The sequence below is a fragment of the Phyllobates terribilis genome, unplaced genomic scaffold (genome assembly GCF_046119375.1).
Source record: "Phyllobates terribilis strain yellow unplaced genomic scaffold, ASM4611937v1 Scaffold_7__3_contigs__length_470593459, whole genome shotgun sequence".
Classification (NCBI taxonomy): Eukaryota; Metazoa; Chordata; class Amphibia; order Anura; family Dendrobatidae; genus Phyllobates; species Phyllobates terribilis.
In genome coordinates this window covers 375,179,629-375,202,083 of record NW_027362767.1, presented here as the reverse complement: position 1 = coordinate 375,202,083, position 22,455 = coordinate 375,179,629, and the positions used below count along the sequence as shown (strand labels likewise).

The following is a 22,455-nucleotide window of genomic DNA, read 5'->3' as shown; positions in this document are numbered from 1 at the left end:
CCGAGAACACTGGATATCAACTTCATGTCATTGGCTTAATTAACAAATGTTTCCTTCAGATTATCAGGTGTTTTTGCAACAATTTCCCTTCTAGAATGATCTAAAACCTACCCCAGCCTTTTTAATGAGGGTGTGACAGCTTCTCGTTAATTCCTCTCGGGGGGTGTGGTTGCAGAAACATAGTTTCTTGTCAGTCTGTTTGCCACCCAATGCCTGTCTAACCTGCCCAGCAACATTTTCCTTTGCTGAGAAGAAACCAAATAAAATAGCTGTAAATCTCCTGCATACTCTGTGTAGATAGGATGTTGCCCAAGCAGAGAAATGGGGAAATGCTGCACTCGTCATTGAAGGCTTTTGACTTTCTGTGCCGTTGCACATTAGTAGAATTAGTGATATACAGCTGTCAGAAAAAAAACATTTCAAATTTACATTTTGGATCCATTTTTCTAAAAGTTCAGCACATATTTTGGCATTAACATGATATTCAAACAGGGGCGGCCATATTATTGGTGCAAACTGTGCAGCCGCACAGGGGCCAGAGATGAGAGGGGGTCCATTTCCACCTCCAAAGCAGGAGAAATTTTGCAGTATGATGAGCTATTGGACTGTAAAGGGCCCATGTACTGTTCTTGCACAAGGGCCCTTTTCCACCAGTGCATTCAACAGCATAGTTAAGGGGGTACTCTACTGGTTGCACAATGACTTTCCTTCAATGTGACCCATTTACATGTAGTCAAATAGTTCCAACGTTATGTACACACCAGATGAAATTTGAGAGGAAGATCTCTACTGCGAATCTTTGGGCACAGATTTTGCTGACAATTTTATGCAGGCTTGAATTACAAAGTTATGTTCAACTGTGTATAATAATATCAGCATTGTGGATGAGATTTTACAAAAGGATAAATTGACCAGGTGGTAGACTAAAAGGAATTTTCCAAGGATTATATACCAATGGCCTATCCATAGAATAAGTGGCGATCCAACGCCTGGAACCCCCATTGAGAGCTGTTTGCAGCTCAGGTGGTGTCCGGTTGTACACAGTGTGCAGCGATGGAACACCACAGCCCCATTCATTGTGTAATGGCCGTTCCCTGGTACTGCAGATGGACTCCTATTAAAGTAAATGGGCTAAGTCTGTTGTAGTGTCACCACTAGACAATTAATATTTGTACATGGACTTAAGCTGGCCATACACATCAGATAGATGTATGAAGAATCCCCCACAAACATGCACGTCTGGCTCAGGCCTTTAGGACCTACACTGACCATACACATGAGATAGCTGTTGACCATAGATTAGTTTGCCACACAACTTTCTCTCCTAACCCCCCTAAGCACATGTATGTTTGACTTGTCTGAGCGCTCATGTGTTTTTCTTAGGGCTCGTGCAGACGATCCTATTTTTGGTCCAAGTGTGATTCCAAACAAAACATTGGTTCGCGCTCGAACAGATGTTATTTCATGGTACCATGTACACGTCTGATTTTTTTCCCTGGATCGAGACTGTTTGAAGAAAAAAAATCACAACATGCACGATTTGCATCCATAAATCGGATGACATTCGCCAATGGGTCGTCAAATAAAAACAGACAGTACTTGAAAGCCATCCGATTTTCATGGACTGGCAAATTGGAGAAGATGGAAAAAAAAAATGTTTTTATATCTTCTCCACATCTGAGCAAATTGGATCACACTGTGATCACACAAGTTCTGATCAGAGTGTGATCAGAATGTGATTAGCATAATCGGACAGATTTTCTTTGTTGAGAGTAAAAAAAGGTTGTGTGATCATAGTCTTAAGGAGAGAAGAGAATGGCACTGCCGGAAACCATTACCAGTGGCTTATCTCCCTTGAAAACAAAAGAATCGGCCATGGAAAATCCAACGGCCTGATCCCTCACTCCCCCAACATCATTTGTTAGGGAAGAGTCGTACAAATCAGATGATCAGCCGCTTCTTTTGAAATCTGCGGGTTCAGCCGATTTTCAATTGGTGTATATGGGGACCTATGCAATAATATTTCTGACCAGACCACCAAAAATGCAAAAAAAAATATTAAGATTTGAGAGTCCTCAGTGGTTGATACCTTTTAATGGCTAACTGAAAAGATGGTAACAAATTGCAAGCTTTCCAGACTACTCAGGTCTCTTCATCAGGCATAGAATAACACAAAATCTGAAGAATCACATATTTATACACAACAAGACACAGGAATAAAGCAATAGATGAGGCAAGTGACGTGAAGCAGAACTATGAGTATGGGAGGGGAGAAAAGAGTTGTGGCTGTTAATATTGGAGCAGTTGATAGATGAGGAGTGTGAAAGTTTTATTGTCCTGTGATTGAAGTCCGGTCCAGGGTTGTGATGACCCCACAGGTCTGAAGAGCACATTCCTTAGTTGATGTAGAATGACATAAATCCATGCGACACATTCATTCCTGCACTGAGAGTGTCAAAGGTTGTCATGAATTTGTATTCCCAAATTTTTCTCTCTCTGAGATTTGAGTTACCTTTTAATACCAGTAACTTCATGTCCATGATGCTGTGATCAGGGATACAAAAATGTTTGGCCACAGGTATATATATTATTTTTTCTTTTATTGTGTGGAGATGAGAATTCATCCTTGTTCTAAGTTTTTGTCCTGTCTCCCCTACATACAGACCCCAGCTGGACATTTGTTACATATAATTAAGTACACTACATTAGATGTGATGCAGCTGAAAGTACCTGGGATCTTGTAGTCCTGATGTGAGATGGGAATCTTTATCTTGTCCGTGGTCAAATAAATTGACAGGTTTTACACTTTTCTTGGTTGCAGGGAAAGGTTCCTGTAGCTGTTGGAGAGGACAGGGAGCTTCTGGCAATGATGCTTCTTAGATTTGGGGGCTGCCTAAAACACAGAAGTGGGGGGTGGGCTGGAAATATGGATTGTAATCGTGCATCTTTTTGTAGTAAGGGTTGTAGTTTCCGTGCAGCTCTTCTTAGCGCCTCCAGATTTGGATCGTAGGTGACTGCTAGAGGCACCCGGTTGCTTTCTTGTTTGGTTTTGTAATGTAGGAGATGATTCCTTGATATTCTGGTGGCTTTTGTAATCTGGTTCTCAATTGTTCTTGGATGGTAGCCCTGATTCAAAAAGTTTGTTCTGAGGCCATCAAGGTGTTTGTCTTTATTTATAAGCTTGGAACATATCCGATTGTATCTGGTGGCTTGGCTGTAGTTTTTTATGTGTTTTGGATGAAAACTGTCCCATTTAAGGTATGTTGGACGGTCAATTGGTTTCTGGTACAGGGACGTCTCTATTTCAGTTGAGTGTTAGGTTGATGATGGGATGAAATTGATTAAAGTGTCTTCAGCTGTTGCTCAGACTCCGTCCAGATGATTAAAATATCATCAATGTAACAGTAGTAGGCCAGAGGCCTGATGGGACATAAGGACAACAAGTCACTTTCAAGCTTGGCCATGAAAAGATTTGCATATTGTGGAGCCATTTTACTTCCCATAGCTGTACCAGTCTCCTGTAGATATACAGTCATATGAAAAAGTTTGGGCACCCCTATTAATCTTAAGCTTAATGTTTTATAAAAATTGGTGTTTTTGCAACAGCTATTTCAGTTTGATATATGTAATAACTGTTGGACACAGTAATGTTTCTGCCTTGAAATGAGGTTTATTGTACTAACAGAAAATGTGCAATCTGCATTCAAACAAAATTTGAAAGGTGCATAAGTATGGGCACCCTTATCATTTTCTTGTTTTAAATACTCCTACCTACTTTTTACTGACTTACTAAAGCACTTTTTTTGGTTTTGCAACCTCATGGAGCTTTGAACTTTATAGCCAGGTGTATGCAATCATGAGAAAAGCTACTTAAAGTGGCCACTTGCAAGTTGCTCTCCTGTTTGAATCTCCTCTGAAGAGTGGCATCATGTGCTCCTCAAAACAACTGTCAAATGATCTGAAAACAAAGATTATTCAACATAGTTGTTCAGGGGAAGCATACAAAAAGCTGTCTCAGAGATTTAACCTGTCAGTTTCCACTGTGAGGAACATAGTAAGGAAATGGAAGAACACAGGGACAGTTCTTGTTAAGGCCAGAAGTGGCAGGCCAAGAAAAACATCAGAAAGGTAGAGAAGAAGAATGGTGAGATCAGTCAAGGACAATCCTCAGACCACCTCCAGAGAGCTGCAGCATCAACTTGCTGCAGATGGTGTCACTGTGCATCGGTCAACTATACAAGGCACTTTGCACAAGGAGAAGCTGTATGGGAGAGTGATGCGAAAGAAGCCGTTTCTGCAAGCACGCCACAAACAGAGTTGGCTGAGGTATGCAAAAGCACATTTGGAGAAGCCAATTTCTTTTTGGAAGAAGGTCCTGTGGACTGATGAAATCAAGATTGAGTTATTTGGTCATACAAAAAGGCGTTATGCATGGTGGCAAAAAAACACAGCATTCCAAGAAAAACACTTGCTACCCACAGTAAAATTTGGTGGAGGTTCCATCATGCTTTGGGGCTGTGTGGTCAATGCTGGCACTGGGAATCTTGTTAAAGTTGAGGGACGCATGGATTCCACTCAGTATCAGCAGATTCTTGACAATAGTGTTCAAGAATCAGTGATAAATATGAAGTTACAAAGTGGATGGATCTTTCAGCAAGACAATGATCCAAAACACCGCTCCAAATCTACTCAGGCATTCATGCAGAGGAACAATTACAATGTTCTGGAATGGCCATCCCATCCCCAGACCTGAATATCATTGAACATCTGTGGGATCATTTGAAGAGGGCTGTCCATGCTCGGCGACCATCAAACTTAACTGAACTGGAATTGTTTTGTAAAGAGGAATGGTCAAAAATACCTTCATCCAGGATCCAGGAACTCATTAAAAGCTACAGGAAGCGACTAGAGGCTGTTATTTTTGCAAAAGGAGGATCTACTAAATATTAATGTCACTTTTCTGGTGAGGTGCCCATACTTATGCACCTGTCAAATTTTGTTTGAATGCAGATTGCACATTTTCTGTTAGTACAATGAACCTCATTTCAAGGCAGAAACATTACTGTGTCCAACAGTTATTACATATATCAAACTGAAAGAGCTGCTGCAAAAACACCAATTTTTATAGAACATTAAGCTTAAGATTAATAGGGGTGCCCAAACTTTTTCATATGACTGTATGTTGTTATCAAATTCAAAGTAATTGTGGGTGAGGATGAATTTTGTAAGTTTCACAACACAATCAGCAACAATTCCTAAATTTTCCATGAAGACTTTGCAGGCATTTAATCCATCCTGGTGTGGGATATTAGAGTACAAAGATTCCACATCCATGGTGGCCAGGATGGTTCCTTCTGGTACCAGGATGTCATTCATCACTCCCTTAGCCAATATCACTGATATGTCTCCAGATACAGGCTGAAGTCATCACCAACAGATACTATATGATTCACCTAGAAAGTAATCTCCTGTGTCGCCCAAAAGAATGAGGATACATAACTTGTGAACAAACTTGCTATCTGATAATCACTCCTAATAACATCCTGCAATCACCGGAATTAGGTGGATGTCTGCAGCATGAATGTTTGAGGGATAAAATGATGAAATATGGAGGTAAGTGAATATTTTGTACACCTGCCTCATAATTGAAAAATGTCAGCCTTGCATGGTGAGTATGCTTGACTGAGCGCTCCAGATCACATCAGTCCAGGGAAGTGATACTTCAATGCAATGTTTTCATTGGGGTTTCAGTCCAGCAGTACAGTAGGTTATCTGCAGAACTCACAGCAAATACAATAGTGATTATTAAAAAGTGAGTAATCTAAGGAACACTCAACAAAATACATTTTTCAGTAAATATAGTACCAAGGGGGGGTGGAAAGTCTCTCTATAGTAGTCATGCTCTGCCCCTGAGGCTCTGCTCAAGATATAATGCATACATTTTGCTTTATTATTCCTATACTTACACTCAACTTATCTCTACTCTAAAAGGAAGAAAGCTGGATTTCTTGTGCCACGCGTAGAAGGTAGTTCCCTTACATGTCAATTTCCGACCGCCTATCAGCCCACAAGGAAAAACGGTACTCCCTAGATCTCCATCCAAGGCCTCTATCCAAGGCCAACCAGTACCGTACTCTACACTGACAAGGAGCAAGAACCCCAAACAGCTGTCGGTGGATGGGTGTCTTTTCATTTTTATGTACATCCTATTTGGCAAGGTCAGGTATCAACTTATTGGATAGTAACCTCTGATGGTGCCTGGTTTCTTCCTCTTGGAGGAGAGCTGGCTTGGATACTGTTTTTAGGGAGCATTGCTTGGCTCATAGTGCTCCCTATGCTCACAATCCAGCTGATTTCCATTAAAAGAACCAGTACCCCCTAAACCAAAAATTACATATACAAATAAAATCATCTTTCCTATGAAACATACCGTACTTGTTTCTGTAAACATCTGGGTGGCTACTACCATAGTGACCATTACAGCTTCTCCCATAGGACTCCTAAATCTGCCTAGTGCTGCAATTTTAGGGCTCTCCGTTCAGATGGGTTGCTCTTGGGGGCCCTGCAGTCAGACTCCCAGTGATCACTATATTATCTCTTATCCTTTCTATAGATAATAACATATTAACACAAAACCTTTAAATGAGTGCTGATTTACTTGCTATATCATTGATCACTGCTCGCTGGGCAAAAATCAGCTGTTGATAACCCTCGTGGTCGTTAGAAGACCACTGATTGTCTACATACAAGCGACGGTCACTTTTGGCAGGCCGTTTAATAGTCTGTTTAGACAGGCCGACCCCACATCCTTGCGCCCAGAGTGATCATTCTGGACGCACAGGATTCCATTGTTCTCGGCAGCACTTTTTTTCTATATAGGACAAAGTGCTTCCGAGAACAACGATTTTTAAGTAAGTTTAAAAATCATTAATCCAGATGAACGAGCGTTTTGCTTATTCATCGGTTGATTGGCAGCCTTTTAAGACAGGTAGATTATCTCTCGCTCCCAATAATCAGCTAGTGTAAATGAACCCTAAATTTTACGCCTCGCTTTAATCCATGGTTTCAAACTCAAATACACAGAGGGCCAAAATTAAAAACTCGCGGGCCAACTTTGATATTTATTAAAAAAATGTCTACAATTGAGGGAAGTTTTCCTTATCAAATATAACAATGAACTTTTTCACATGGGCACAAACTTAAAGGTGTTGTCCTATGAACAAAGTACATTTTAATTAATACATTTTAGAATAAAATAAACACAATCACAAATGAGGCATACTGGAATAATATAATATGTTATGTAAGAGAAGTATAAAGGCATACACCCCAATGGCCTAATTTAAATATGTACTAACAAAGGATGAAAAATCTTGAATTAATAAATAATACAGATAATAAAGTATGACGACTACAAAAGTGTCCCTCACAGTATGATGCCGCCACAGTAAATTCCTCCACAGTAGCCTCCACATGCACAGTGTGATAACCCTACTGTGACCCCCCCCAGCAAAGTATGGTGACCCCAACACAGTATGATGCCCCAATTGTGATCCCCATGTAGCCCTCCACACAGTATAATGGGCCCCGCATAGCCCTCCACACAGTATAATGGGCTCTACATAGCCCTCTACACAGTATAATGGGCTCTACATAGCCCTCCACACAGTATAATGGGCCCCACATAGTCCTCCATACAGTATAATGGGTCCCACATAGTCCTCCATACAGTATAATGGGTCCCACATAGCTCTCCACACAGGATAATGGCCCCACATAGTCCACCATACAGAATAATGGGCCCCACATAGTCCTCCATACAGTATAATGGGTCCCACATAGTCCTCCATACAGTATAATGGGCCCCACATAGTCCTCCATACAGTATAATGGGTCCCACATAGCCCTCCACACAGGATAATGGGCCCCACATAGTCCTCCATACAGCATAATGGGTCCCACATAGTCCTCCATACAGTATAATGGGCCCCACATAGTCCTCCATACAGTATAATGGGTCCCACATAGCCCTCCACACAGTATAATGGGCCCCACATAGCCCTCCACACAGTATAATGGGCCCCACATAGTCCTCCATACAGCATAATGGGTCCCACATAGTCCTCCATACAGTATAATGGGCCCCACATAGTCCTCCATACAGTATAATGGGTCCCACATAGCCCTCCACACAGGATAATGGGCACCACATAGTGCTCCATACAGAATAATGGGCCCCACAAGGTCCTCAATACAGAATAATGGGCCCCACATAGCCCTCCACACAGTATAATGGGCCCCACATAGTCCTCCATACAGCATAATGGGTCCCACATAGTCCTCCATACAGTATAATGGGCCCCACATAGTCCTCCATACAGTATAATGGGCCCCCACATAGTCCTCCATACAGTATAATGGGCAGACGCAGACAGCGAATAATAGAGGAGGGAATGTCAGCTGACGGCTCCCTCTTCTATCATTGCTTTCAACTGTATCGGCATGCAGGATGCCGATACAGTCAAAAGTGCAATGCAGGCCAGGGGAGTAGGGGGCGGTGTTGGCGTCACGGGCCAAATATAATCACCCTGCGGGCTAGAGTGTGGCATGTGCGCTCTAAGCATTCAGTTTGGAATGTTGTGCCTCCACATCTTGACCGAAAAACCACAGCAGACAGCAGCTACGGGTCAGGTATCAATGTTTTAAACTGTCATTTTGGCCTGAATTAATCAATTCATTTTCTGTAATGCACAATTGCAAGTGTTTCCGAGTCTCATGCCACGACCACAAGACGGACACACGTTTTTTTTACCATGTCCTATTACTATTGATTTTATCCCCTTTTATTCTTAAAAAGTTTCTCCAGTTAAAGTGAAAGCGTTTTGCCCATGCGTGATATTTTTTCTTAAATTTGTAGGATTGTTTAGGAAATACTTCTAATTGTGCATTAACACAAATAAACTGGTTAATCCGGGTCATCGGCTGAAATTACAGTTCAAAGCAGTGGTCTCAGACCTGTCCCCGCAGCATGCCCTGACTACTGTTCTGCAGCTGTACGTACATGTAGTGTTTGCTGAGCTAAAGACCATTACCGCCACATAGGAATGTACCCCGAAGGATCACCTGGGAAAAATAAATTATTTTTTTATGGCACATTATATATATATATACATACACATACACACACATATATTATTGCAGCACATTTATGGGATGTACAGTACATTGTACCAAACATAGTTATTGGCACTGTTAGGTCTCCATAGTAAGTGATTGGTATTTCTGGGATAAAAGCTGCTGGCTGAGGTTTGTCCAGGCATTCCTACAGAACATGTAGAATCCTGCTCCAGAAATAAGGTGTTTCCCGATCGCAATAAAGGAAAGCAATAAAACATCAATTAAGGCCAGAAAGAAACAGAAGTCCTCATTACAGGCCTGTAAGGTATCGCAGATTAATACTGATGTAGGTTTGCTAAATAGTAGGAGATTGAAAGCATCAATTACAGATTTATGACCAAACTTTAGATGAACTCTACAGCATCGCTCCATAGATACTTATATTTATGATAAGGATAAAAATGACACAGGTTCATTAAGTCGGAACTATAATCAAACCATGATGATTGAGAGGAAGACAACAACCCTACAAGGCACATGCCAAGTGTCCCACATTAAAGGGGTTATCTGGGACTTTGTTATTTTTTCCTATGGAGCTAAGAACTTACTGGTAGGTAGGGGCGAAGTTCCTGCCTGGCGAAGATCTCTGCCAACGATTCTCCTGCTTCCAGTGACGTCACATCGTCAGAGCAGCTTCTTCTTCTCCTCCGCTCTGCCTTGTCATTCAGGCATCACTGCCGATGTCATGTTGATTGACAGCCGGCTCCCCACTGTCTAACTGCGGGGAGCCGGCTGTCAATCATTATAACGTTGGCAGTCAGAGCAGAGCAGAAGAGGAAGATCTGCTCTGTTGATGTGGAGGCCAAAGGAAGCAGCAGAGTCACTGCTCTGTGTCGACAGAGATTATCGGTGGGCAGAACAGGCAGGTAGTTAGTAACTACTACCTACTATTCTAGATTTATCAAGACTGGCGTAGCACACAAACGCACTACGCCAGACTTACTGAGATAGAAGGTGCTGAATTAATTAAGAGGCGCACTCTATTTAATGAATTCGACACCTCTAGTAAGTGGCGTGCTCTTCCGTGCACTGCGCCAGTCCCTGACTGTTGTAGTATTTCTGGCATTCAACTAGCTGACATTTTTGATTAATTTGACAGGTGGACGTGGCCATGCCCCAGCCCCGTCCATTTTGGTGGAGCTGAGTGAAATTGGCGAAAAAACACCAAAAGTCGAAAAAATTTAGCACAACTCCCCATTACATAAAGAATTTTGGGACTTTTCAAAGCTTTTATGCCAGTTTTCTAGGTTTCTAGAGTAGCGTCAATGACTTGGCCCATATACAGTCATGGCTGAACATGTTGGAACTCTTGAAATTTTTCCAGAAAATGAAATATTTCTCCCAGAAAATTATTACAATTACCCATGTTTTGTTATTCCAAAATTATGGGTAAACAACTTTGTTTCAAGCATGTGATGCTCGTTCACACTCACCTATAGCAAGTAATAGGTGTGGGCAATATGAAAATTTCTTGTTATACACACTTGGGAGTGGCTTCAGTCAACGTTCACAGCATTGTGATTGGTGGCTGTGTGCACTCCCCGGCACTATAATTAAGAGCTCGCTCTGCAGTTCATCTTTGCAGATCGAGCTGTCAATCGAAGTGCAGGAGTGTGCTTACAGCCACCAAGTATAATGCAATGAGCGGTGGCTGTAGCCGCGCCTCTATCACTGAAAGCTGGCAGCTCCCGGGAGGCAATAAAGTTAATTTTCTCCCAGTAGTCAAGCTTTCAGTGCAGTGGCCAGACTGCTTTCTAACATTATTAACCTGCAGAAAAACCCTATATCTGTAGGTTATCCGTGTTTGGGAATATTACAGGTTCCCCTTAAGGGGAGATGCACAGAAGAGTGCGGTTCAACCATCTATTTACCGCAAACCTCAGGCTGATAATACTATCCTAAGGATAAATAGCTCACACCCAAAACATACCATTAAATCAACTACAACAGGAAAATACATTTGTGCCAAAGGCGTCAGTTCAGATGATGCTCCCAAGGATTTATCTGAATTATCATATTGGCACCATTAAACCTTAAAGGGGTTGTCCACCTTTTTGGGACAATTTTTTTTGTAATTGTAAAATAATTTTTGCTAATGGGTTTCATTAATTTTTTTTAATTGTTTGCCTTCTATAGTCTCTATGCTGCACTGTCGATTACTGGCTGCGGAACAAATTAACTGAGACTCCATCAGTCAGATGATTATGGCAGTCAGGGAAAGGAAGTTTGTAACTTTTTTACTTGACTTTCTTGAGCGCCGGTCAACCGATTTTTAATGAAACCCAATTATAAACATGATGTTCAGCTCCAAATAAATGCATTTGATTAAAACGAAATGCCTACAAAGCTGGAAAACATCTAAAAATTCACATTATTATTGTTTAAATACATCAAAAAGAGTACATTGAACTAAGTGCTGTAGTTGAGAATCAAACGTTCATTTAATGAATGAATTCCAGATATTATTAGCGAGAACTTAAGGTGTCTTTGTGAATTTTTAGGGCATTATCAAAAACCGGAACAATAGGAGATGTGTTAAAGAGATAATTTAGTTCCCTCATATTTATAACACCTAAACCGAAGCCTTCTTCCAATAGCTTGTAGAAACAATTTGAGAAGGAAGTTGTGGGGTTAGATGGCAGTCTGCGGTGTTGTTATTATCAAGGATGCCCTATATCATATGGGTATAAATATATATACGTATATACAGTACAGACCAAAAGTTTGGACACACCTTCTCATTTAAAATTTTTTCTGTATTTTCATGACTATGAAAATTGTACATTCACACTGAAGGCATCAAAACTATGAATTAACACATGTGGAATTATATACTTAACAAAAAAGTGTGAAACAACTGAAAATATGTCTTATATTCTAGGTTCTTCAAAGTAGCCACCTTTTGCTTTGATGACTGCTTTGCACACTCTTGGCATTCTCTTGATGAGCTTCAAGAGGTAGTCACCGGAAATGGTCTTCACTTCACAGGTGTGCCCTGTCAGGTTTAATAAGTGGGATTTCTTGCCTTATAAATGGGGTTGGGACCATCAGTTGTGCTGTGCAGAAGTCTGGTGGATACACAGCTGATAGTCCTACTGAATAGACTTAGAATTTGTATTATGGCAAGAAAAAAGCAGCTAAGTAAAGAAAAACGAGTGGCCATCATTACTTTAAGAAATTAAGGTCAGTCAGTGCGAAAAATTGGGCATCTCTACAACAACTGTTAAGAGGAGACTTTGTGCAGCAGGCCTTCATGGTAAAATAGCTGCTAGGAAACCACTGCTAAGCACAGGCAACAAGCAGAAGAGACTTGTTTGGGCTAAAGAACACAAGGAATGGACATTAGATCAGTGGAAATCTGTGCTTTGGTCTGATGAGTCCAAATTTGAGATCTTTGGTTCCAACCACCGCGTCTTTGTGCGACGCAGAAAAGGTGAACGGATGGACTCTACATGCCTGGTTCCCACCGTGAAGCATGGAGGAGGAGGTGTGATGGTGTGGGGGTGCTTTGCTGGTGACACTGTTGGGGATTTATTCAAAATTGAAGGCATACTGAACCAGCATGGCTACCACAGGATCTTGCAGCGGCATGCTATTACATCCGGTTTGCGTTTAGTTGGACCATCATTTATTTTTCAACAGGACAATGACCCCAAACACACCTCCAGACTGTGTAAGGGCTATTTGACCAAGAAGGAGAGTGATGGGGTGCTACGCCAGATGACCTGGCCTCCACAGTCACCAGACCTGAACCCAATCGAGATGGTTTGGGGTGAGCTGGACCGCAGAGTGAAGGCAAAAGGGCCAACAAGTGCTAAGCATCTCTGGGAACTCCTTCAAGATTGTTGGAAGACCATTTCCGGTGACTACCTCTTGAAGCTCATCAAGAGAATGCCAAGAGTGTGCAAAGCAGTCATCAAAGCAAAAGGTGGCTACTTTGAAGAACCTAGAATATAAGACATATTTTCAGTTGTTTCACACTTTTTTGTTAAGTATATAATTCCACATGTGTTAATTCATAGTTTTGATGCCTTCAGTGTGAATGTACAATTTTCATAGTCATGAAAATACAGAAAAATCTTTAAATGAGAAGGTGTGTCCAAACTTTTGGACATTGTGTATATATATATATATATATATATATATATATATATATATATATATATATATATATACACATATATATATACACACACACACACACACACACAGTCATGGCCGAAAGTGTAGGCACTCTTGAATTTGTTCCAGAAAATGAAGTATTTCTCCCATGTTTTGTTATACACATGTTCATTTCCTTTGTGTGTATTGGAACAACATAAAAAACAGAGAGAAAAAAGCTAATTGGACATAATTTAACACAAAACCCCAAAAATGGGCCAGACAAAATTGTTGCCACCTTTCCAAAAATGTGGGTAAACAACATCGTTTCAAGCATGTGATGCTCATTGAAACTCACCTGTGGCAAGTACCAGGTGTGGGAAATATGAAAATCACACCTGAAACCAGATAAAAAGTGGAGAAGTTGACTCAATCTTTGCGTTGTGTGTCTGTGTGTGCCACACTAAGCATGGAGAACAGAAAGAGGAAAAGAGAACTGTCTGAGGACTTGAGAACCAAAATTGTTCTCTTTAAGATGTTTTCCCATGAACAAAAGTTGATTTCAATCAATAGATCTTGGAATAATAATTTCCACAATTGGATGTGTTTAAATAAAATGTTCCTGTGCTGAGTTTGGAGTTTTGGGTGGTCATTAGGAAAAGGTATCATTGTATACGGCAGTAACAGACTATTCATGTATTAACGTCACTTGCTCCACAACATTTCTGCTCAGTTTGTCATCTGCGATACATCATCTCTTTCTCCAGTTGTCAGGCCTCACCTTTACTCATGTCTCACTAGGACTATTCAATGCAAATTAAAGGGAGAAAACTCTAAAAAAGTCCATGTATCTGTTTTCTAACTTGCATTAAATTCATCTTGACTGCCTTAGAGGATAAAATGTGATTATTTATTCACAAACAACATTGTGCGTTCATACTTGGGTTGATGCCAAAGGCATATTAGTAATTGCATCAAATCAGGTCATCGACGTTATAGGGATCGAATAGGAGAAAATTGAAAATATCCGTACTACCTAATAGTTCCTCAAATTGGGCATACACATTAGGACGCCTACAGACGTGTGAATGAAAACTTCGGCTGAGTGCCTGAAAATGATGCACGACAGAGCACACGTTTGCTTTGTCGGCACCGTTATAGTCTATGGCCCCGTTGACACATACACCTGAACTCTGTTTTGCGGGGGCGTTCAGACATAAGCCTCGAGGGGACCAACAAACGAATGCCGAAACGCACCCTAAGGTGCATGGCCAGCTTTAGCCAAAGAAAAATAGGCATAGGGAAAGAGAAGCTCTGCAATCACAATTTTGCCAATTCTACAGTGTAATTATGTCTTCAGAAATGTGAGGTCTTCAAACAAAGGATTATCTAGTTCCTAGATACTTTGCAATCTCAAAGTCGTTACTCTATCTCTCTGACCTATTAGGTGTAAACTAGCTGCTATGATGTCTCCCATACACAGAGAGATGGATTTTGGTTTTTCTTTTTCTACAGGACACAATATACATCACTACTGAGCTGTGTAGCTGTGAATCCAGCACTGAAGCTGTAGCATAATCTGCCTTTGTCTCTACCTATGTTCTTGGTCTCCTACTGTGCTGACTATTTTTTCTATTTATCACCCTTCCCCTCTGTTAAGCCCCCCCCACATAAACTAGAGGAATGTCAACTGAACCTGAATATTGAGGGGTTCGGCCCACAGTATAATGTGCATAGGGGCTCCAGAGAGATAATGCGGGGGAAGATAAGAATTTGGCATTTTTGTCCGATTCCAGACTGCTGGTGTTTTTGTTCTCTAAGAGATAAGCTGTCACCAGAGAGCACAGAGGTCACAGGAACACTCGGCATAGTGAGCGCTAATGTGTATCGGAGAATTAGAGGAGATAGCTGCCGCCAGAACAGCTAAAGTGTATGGGGGACTTATCAGTGCACAATTATCTTTCCCTGTTTCGCATCTGTGGTTGAGGAGGTCAGACAGAATCTGATTCATTAGCCTAACCAAGAGTTTGATGTCGCACAACTAGTTTAAAAAACATGCTGGAAAATTTCTTTGTCATTAAATGGTCCCTGTAAGTTCAAACAACCTGAACTCATTTAATAGATAATGTGATGAATATAAAATCTGATAATTAAATTGATTATGTCGTCGTACCACAAAATAAATCATTCCAAAGTGACGGTCATTAGATTTCTCCATTCTGCCTAACTTTCTGTCTATTGCCTGTTGTCAAGTATAATCCACTGCCTGTTGTCAAGTGTATTCCACTGACTGCTGCCACCTGTAATCCACTGCCTGTTGTCAAGTGTATTCCACTGCCTGTTGTCAAGTGTATTCCACTGACTGCTGCCACCTGTAATCCACTGCCTGCTGTCACGTGTAATCCACTGCCTGCTGTCACATGTAATCCACTGCCTGCTGTCACGTGTAATCCACTGCCTGCTGTCAAGTGTAATCTATCTCAGGCAACAGAGGCCCAGAGATGGATTTCAGAAAGTAGGGTCAGGTCTTTGTCTCACTCTTCCTGCTCTCCTGTCTGTCAAACTACCTACAGGCATAATTTAATGAGCCTTTTTAGAGAAGCCGAGTCATTGGACAGGGGCAATGAAGAATGTGAAAGAAGGAAGGTTCTAGATCCTATAGAGCTGGCAGAATGTTGATGAAGAGGAAATGCCCAATATAAAAACAGAGTAAATAGCAAGTTACAGAATATGAGAATTGGGACAGTTCTTATACATACTAGACTGTTCTGAGCAGTTTTACCTTTTGAGGGATGAGGTCACGCTTTTCCACAAATTTTGTGTGAAAGGAAAGGTACGCTGCAACCAATCATGCATTTTTTGTTTTCTTTTTAACAAAAACTGACCTATGCGTCGGACCGAAGGCCCACAAATCGATCTGCTAATCTCTACTTAGATGCAGTATCCAAACCCACAGTCTACGGCTTTTCCATTATGCAAGTAGTACAAAGTTACATGACATTTTCATTACTTTTAATTCGAATGCAACTTGAGGAAAAAAAAAAAAAAGTACAGAAGGGTTCTCTACAGTCAGAATGTGAAATGTCCGACCACAAGAGGTAGTGATGGCCGACACTATAACAGCTTTTATACAAGGGCTGGATGATTTCATTGATACACATAACATTGTGGGTTTTGGATAAATTAGTAACAAAATGTACAATTGGGGGAGGAAGGTTGAACTTGATGGACCCAGGTATTTTTTTTCATCCTATGTAAGTAAATACACCATGCAACATGAACCTCCAACCATACAGTATGTCAACCATTGAATACCCTTTCAGTTTTCTAAATAAATAGATGATATATTTTGCACCAATCCTAAATTACAACCTGTATACTGCAGAGCCGAATTCACAATTCTGCAGGCTTCAGATCTAAAACCCAATATTTCTTGCTGCACAGAGCGTACATGGGCAATCTGCTGTCTAGAAAGTGTAAATGTTAGACAAGAAAAGAAAAACGATAAGATGATCTGCTGGGGATGCACCTGATGACAAGCTTGTAAACAGTTTCCATTGAAGTGCAGCAGAATTGTGAATACAGCTCTGAACCCAAACATATACTCCAACCTTTAGCTCCTTGCAAGCACCAAGACAGTGGTCCAACTGCTACCTCTGCACCTCTATAGTCAGGGGCGTAACGCCACCTCTGGGGACAATTTATTTATTTATTTTTTAACTTAAATGCATGTATTTATGGCTAAAAATTATTTTTACAATTGGGTTTCATTAATAATGTTGCACGGTTTGGCTCTTCATTTCCATGCACATTCAATTTTGTGGTCTTTTGTGAATCAGCTGAAAGGAGCTCAGAAAAGGATAGATAAAAGAGTTACAAAGAAGTAGCTCACTGATGGATTCTCAGTTAACCCATTCTCCAGCCAGCAATAGCCAGTGCAACAGAGAGACCATAGGAGGCAAATGGTGCAAAATGTTTAAATGACACTGAGCTACAAAACTGAGTTTTTAGCCAAAAGGAACTTCTAAGAATCTTCTACACCCCCCCTCCCCCAACCATTTATATGTGTGTGTAGCCCTTTAAAAGATAGGCATGTAATCTCATTATGAACCCAAAACAAGGCCCCAACAGCAAGAAATTGCATTCTGCAGGTTTGTATACATGTGGCTGGAAGTGCACAGGGCGTGACGATGCACTTCCAGCTTCTGCGCTAATTGATTGACAGGAGGTGGCTCCAATTTACGGCAGAGAACAAAGCGTGAGGCTGTGGATCTGGAAGTGCATCATCATGCCCCTATGCATTTCCAGACACATATACACACACAAATTAAAAAAAAAAAAACCTCACTACGACCATTACTTTGGAGTCATAAAGGGATCAAAGTGCTTATCTTTTAAAGGGATACACATTCATATTAATGGTCGGGGATGTAGAAGTTTGTGAAATTAAAATAAAATTTGTCCTCAAAGATGGACAACCCCTTTAAGGCTATGTCCACACGTTGCGTTTTTGCTGAGTTTTTGCGGCGTTGTTGTCAGGGCACATTTGTTTCTTCTATGCGGATAAAGTTTAGTACAGAAAAAAAATAACCTGATCCCACTTGCTCAGGTTTTGGCACCAAAAATGCAGCAAAACCTGATACCTGCCTTTTTTTGCAGCGTTTTTGCACTACTTAAAAACGCTGAAAAAAGTGACATGACGCATTTTGCAAAAACGCAGCTCTTTGACAAAACAGTCAGGAAAAAAACCAATGTGTGTGCATGAGATTTCTGAAATCTCATAGACTTTGCTGGTACTGTAAAACGCAGCTGAAAATTTGCATAAAAAAAAAAAAAAACGCTGCAGAAAAACGCTGCAAAAATGCAACATGTGAACATAGCCTTAAGCTCCTAAGCCTCAATGCAAAGTCTGTAAAAGCCCCCACCCCAATTTTTTAAGCCTCTGTAATAGTATCAGTTTTCTCACATGGGCCAAAGGAACCTTTTGGGTCGGACTCTACAACCACTATCATCACGCCCTTGACAGATGTATGTATCTATAGGTACGATATATAGGGCGTGCTGTCAGATATTAACCCATTCTTCTACGGCCTTCATTTAACAAACACTACAGAATCAGCTGCCCGTACAAGAAATCCCGGTATCTAAGCATTCAGACTCCGCACCATATAATTTAGATACAATCTTCTCTAAATGGCAAGAAAACAATGGATATGTTTACAAGCCAAGGACGGTACACAAGGCAACCACGAAATAACCTGATCAGGTACGTACAGACGTAGCAGAGCCAATTCTGTACAAATGCTCCTACGACAAACCCATCTCTACAATTACACGAACAGAACAGACGTTTCACACCAATAGTCAGATCAGAGTATGTTGGGAGTTGTAGTTTCACAAGACCATAACTTTCTGTCCATGTGAGTTAATCGTATATTTACAGTATTTTCCACTACAACTAATTAATTATACATATATACATATACATATATATATATATATATATATATATATATATATATATATATATATATATATATATATATATATATATTATAGAGCATAGTCATAAAATTAAACAAAATTTACAGAAAATAGCCATTACACCAATAGAGGCTGAATGGGAGTTTACCGCGGAGAAAATATTATGTGCCGTTAACCTTTTGTATGCCAACGCCGCATACCTAAAGATTCCTATTAAATACATTAGACTGTAATAAACCGAAACTTTAAAAGGGCCATAAAACCTAATAATATCTGCGACCTATAAAAATGCAGATTACAACAGCTCACACATGGGCATGTACATGTTCCTCAGCGCTGTGAGATAAAGTAAGGGTCATCGGGGCAGGGATAACATTGAATAACAGCCAGTTTCCCTTTCCTAATTAATTTGGCCGATAGCAGGGGACAATAGCATTTTTACAAATGGAGACCAGATTGGCTGCAGTTTGGCGATGGGATGGTTAGGGAGAACATAGGGCGACGCGTCCGATACTTGGGAAAACATTTTAATAAATGAACGAATAGAAATGTATGTATAAGTGCGTCAATATGGACATCAATTTATATTGTAATATGAGTGAAGCAATGATATAACCAGGCAAATAAAATCAGTATTTTTGCACTAGCTATGGTGTAACCCTTGCCTTTAGGAAATATATAAGACATGCTGGACAAATTACTGCAGAGCGCCATATATTGGACATGCTGCACAAATTACTGCAGAGCGCCATATATTGGACATGCTGCACAAATCACTGTAGAGCGCCATATATTGGACATGCTGCATAAATTACTGCAGAGCGCCATATATTGGACATGCTGCACAAATCACTGCAGAGCGCCATATATTGGACATGCTGCACAAATCACTGCAGAGCGCCATATATTGGACATGCTGCACAAATCACTGCAGAGCGCCATATATTGGACATGCTGCACAAATCACTGTAGAGCGCCATATATTGGACATGCTGCACAAATCACTGCAGAGCGCCATATATTGGACATGCTGCACAAATCACTGCAGAGCGCCATATATTGGACATGCTGCACAAATCACTGCAGAGCGCCATATATTGGACATGCTGCACAAATCACTGCAGAGTGCCATATATTGGACATGCTGCACAAATCACTGTAGAGCGCCATATATTGGACATGCTGCATAAATTACTGCAGAGAGCCATATAATGGACATGCTGCACAAATCACTGTAGAGCGCCATATATTGGACATGCTGCACAAATCACTGCAGAGCGCCATATATTGGACATGCTGCACAAATCACTGCAGAGCGCCATATATTGGACATGCTGCACAAATCACTGCAGAGCGCCATATATTGGACATGCTGCACAAATTACTGTAAGCATACAGACATAAGTCCATACACCCCCATGTACTGTATATATGGCAATAACATAAAATTCTGCATGGAAGCAACCACCGTCCCTTCCATTCCGTACTCTATTTCGGGCGCCCCTTCATGCCACAGTGCCCCTAAATGTGGTAGGAATGATATTTTTTCAGAATCAGATTTTACCTGCGCTGCCGAAGTTTTACAAATCCTGCGTCTTAAAAATTCAGACCTTGGTCTTGTTGAGTAATCCCAGTCCAGGCGTGTCTGTAGTACCTGTCTCCAGAGCTGTCAGGTCGATGTGACTCAGGGTTACCTGCGCCGAGCGTTGACTGAAGATGTGCTCTACTGAAAACAGCCAAGCCCAGGTTTGAGGACTGGGAGGAGCGGAGGGAGCTGTGCCCTTCAGGGAACCAAACAGGTTTGTCCTACAAAAATTCCTCCGTCCTCATCTTTCTCTTTCTCTAAGTGGGCATAGCTGCCACATTCTTCACATTCTCACCCAAGGCGTCATTGCTGACCCAGTCTCCTGGAAACAGTCACCGAGCTTATTTTTTTTCTTGTTTAGTCATTGACCATCCACGGTCAGGTTGAAAGATTTTAACCATTGCTGACAATTATAGATATTTCAACCACAAACCAGTTTAGTAGCTTTGAGGAACACAACGCATTATGGGTTTTTCTGACTAATTCTTTGCAGAAGTGTATTGTGGAAACAGCAATGACAGATCTATAAAACGCTTCTTGTCGCAGTCATTGAATGTCACGTGGAGACACCATGTTTGATTCTTCGGCCTTCTTTCTGCAGGTACAAGTGTAAACTATTGTGGGTCTGAATGAAGGTCGTCATGTATCCGGTGTGGAGAGGTGATCTTCTCTATCAGTCAGGATGGCTCACTGTTCTCATCAAAGATCCTGGTTCCCACAAGGGTAAAAGGTTGGTGGTCTGGACCCCATAGACATTAGATTGAAGTCAACAGAACCTGCCAATATCGGCTGACAGTCTATTGTGTATGAGGCCTCCCAACTCTTACCAACAGATTACTATTATTATAGGGCCATTTATTTCATGGGGCTTTACATTTGAAAAGGGGTATACATAATAAAAAAACAAGTACAAGACACTGACTGGCACAGGGAGAGAGAGGACCCTGCCCGCGAGGGCTCACAATCTACAAGGGATGGGTGAGGATACAGTAGGTGAGGGTAGAGTTGGCTGTGTAGCTGTATGGTGGAACGAGGGTTACTGCAGGTTGTAGGCTCGTCAGAAGAGGTAGGTCTTCAGGTTTTTCTGGAGGAGATAAGGGTCGCACAGTTTAAATTTTTAGGCCCAATTATTTTGTCCTACAGGAGATAATCTGTTGCGACTTGTTAGGCAGCAGATTTCTCCCTTTTTCCCTTTGGAAACACATGAAGAGTCTTCTGCGCCGAGAGCTCAAGTACATGAGAGATTGCAGATGGCCGATATGTATGGCCAGCCAAACGCTTTTGGACCTGTACCATTTAGAAATATCTGACACCTTATTAGGTTAGTGCTAAAAATATACCGTGGTTACATTTATGATAAACTAATACAGTGATCCCCAACCTTTCTTACCTCGAGAGCCACATTCAGCTCTGAGACAGCATCGCAAGAAACACCCAGAGCCACCGCCCGCCCCCAATAGTGACGTCCAGCTCCCGCCTTCCCCACAGTAGTGACACCCAAAGCCTCCATTAACGACAGCTTAAGGTTCCCCACAAAAATCACACCAACACCGTATACTTCCAACCAGGGGTTCCCTCCTTACCCTCATTTGGTATTCTGGCTTTAAGCACTCCCTTTATCAGGCAGTATCATCCTATGTCCAACTTAGCACTTAATTTATCACTTCAACCCCAAGGCCAATATATGTGCATCTAAATCTACCCTACGTGGGACTACTCACAAATGTCACCATCTCTACATAGCAGTTTGCTAAACCTGGTGCTAATGCACCAAACTAGAAGACAGCCACGAGCCACACAGCATAGTTCCACGAGCCACATGTGGCTCCTGAACCACATGTGGCTCCTGAACCACATGTGGCTCCTGAACCACATGTGGCTCCTGAACCACAGGTTGTGGATCCCTGGTCTAATACTTTCCTTTATGGATTCTACCATTTTAAAGGCTGGAGTCTGATATTCCTGATGCTGGATGCAGATGAGCCACCTCTTACATGTAAGGTCGTTTCCTTTACAAGCGTCTTTTCATGATTGCTGGCAAGTTTTTTTTACATAGAGTAATAGCGATCCTGTCTTGACTTTAGTATTTTCCATGGAGAAAGCCGAAG

At 41.3% G+C, this 22,455-nt stretch overlaps 1 protein-coding gene across 6 annotated transcripts in view; it reads right to left on the bottom strand.

The window, feature by feature from the left end:
• The window catches only part of ZNF185 (zinc finger protein 185 with LIM domain), a 162,721-nt gene extending 142,205 nt beyond the window's left edge, over positions 1-20,516 (bottom strand). For 4 of the 6 annotated variants that reach the window (XM_073641374.1, XM_073641376.1, XM_073641377.1 and 1 more), the window contains exon 1: positions 20,327-20,516. The gene's annotated coding sequence lies outside the window, so the exon portion shown is untranslated. The remainder of the gene's footprint in view (positions 1-20,326) is intronic. The other 2 variants (XM_073641372.1, XM_073641375.1) reach the window with 1 other exon arrangement.
• Positions 20,517-22,455: the final 1,939 nt, after the last annotated feature.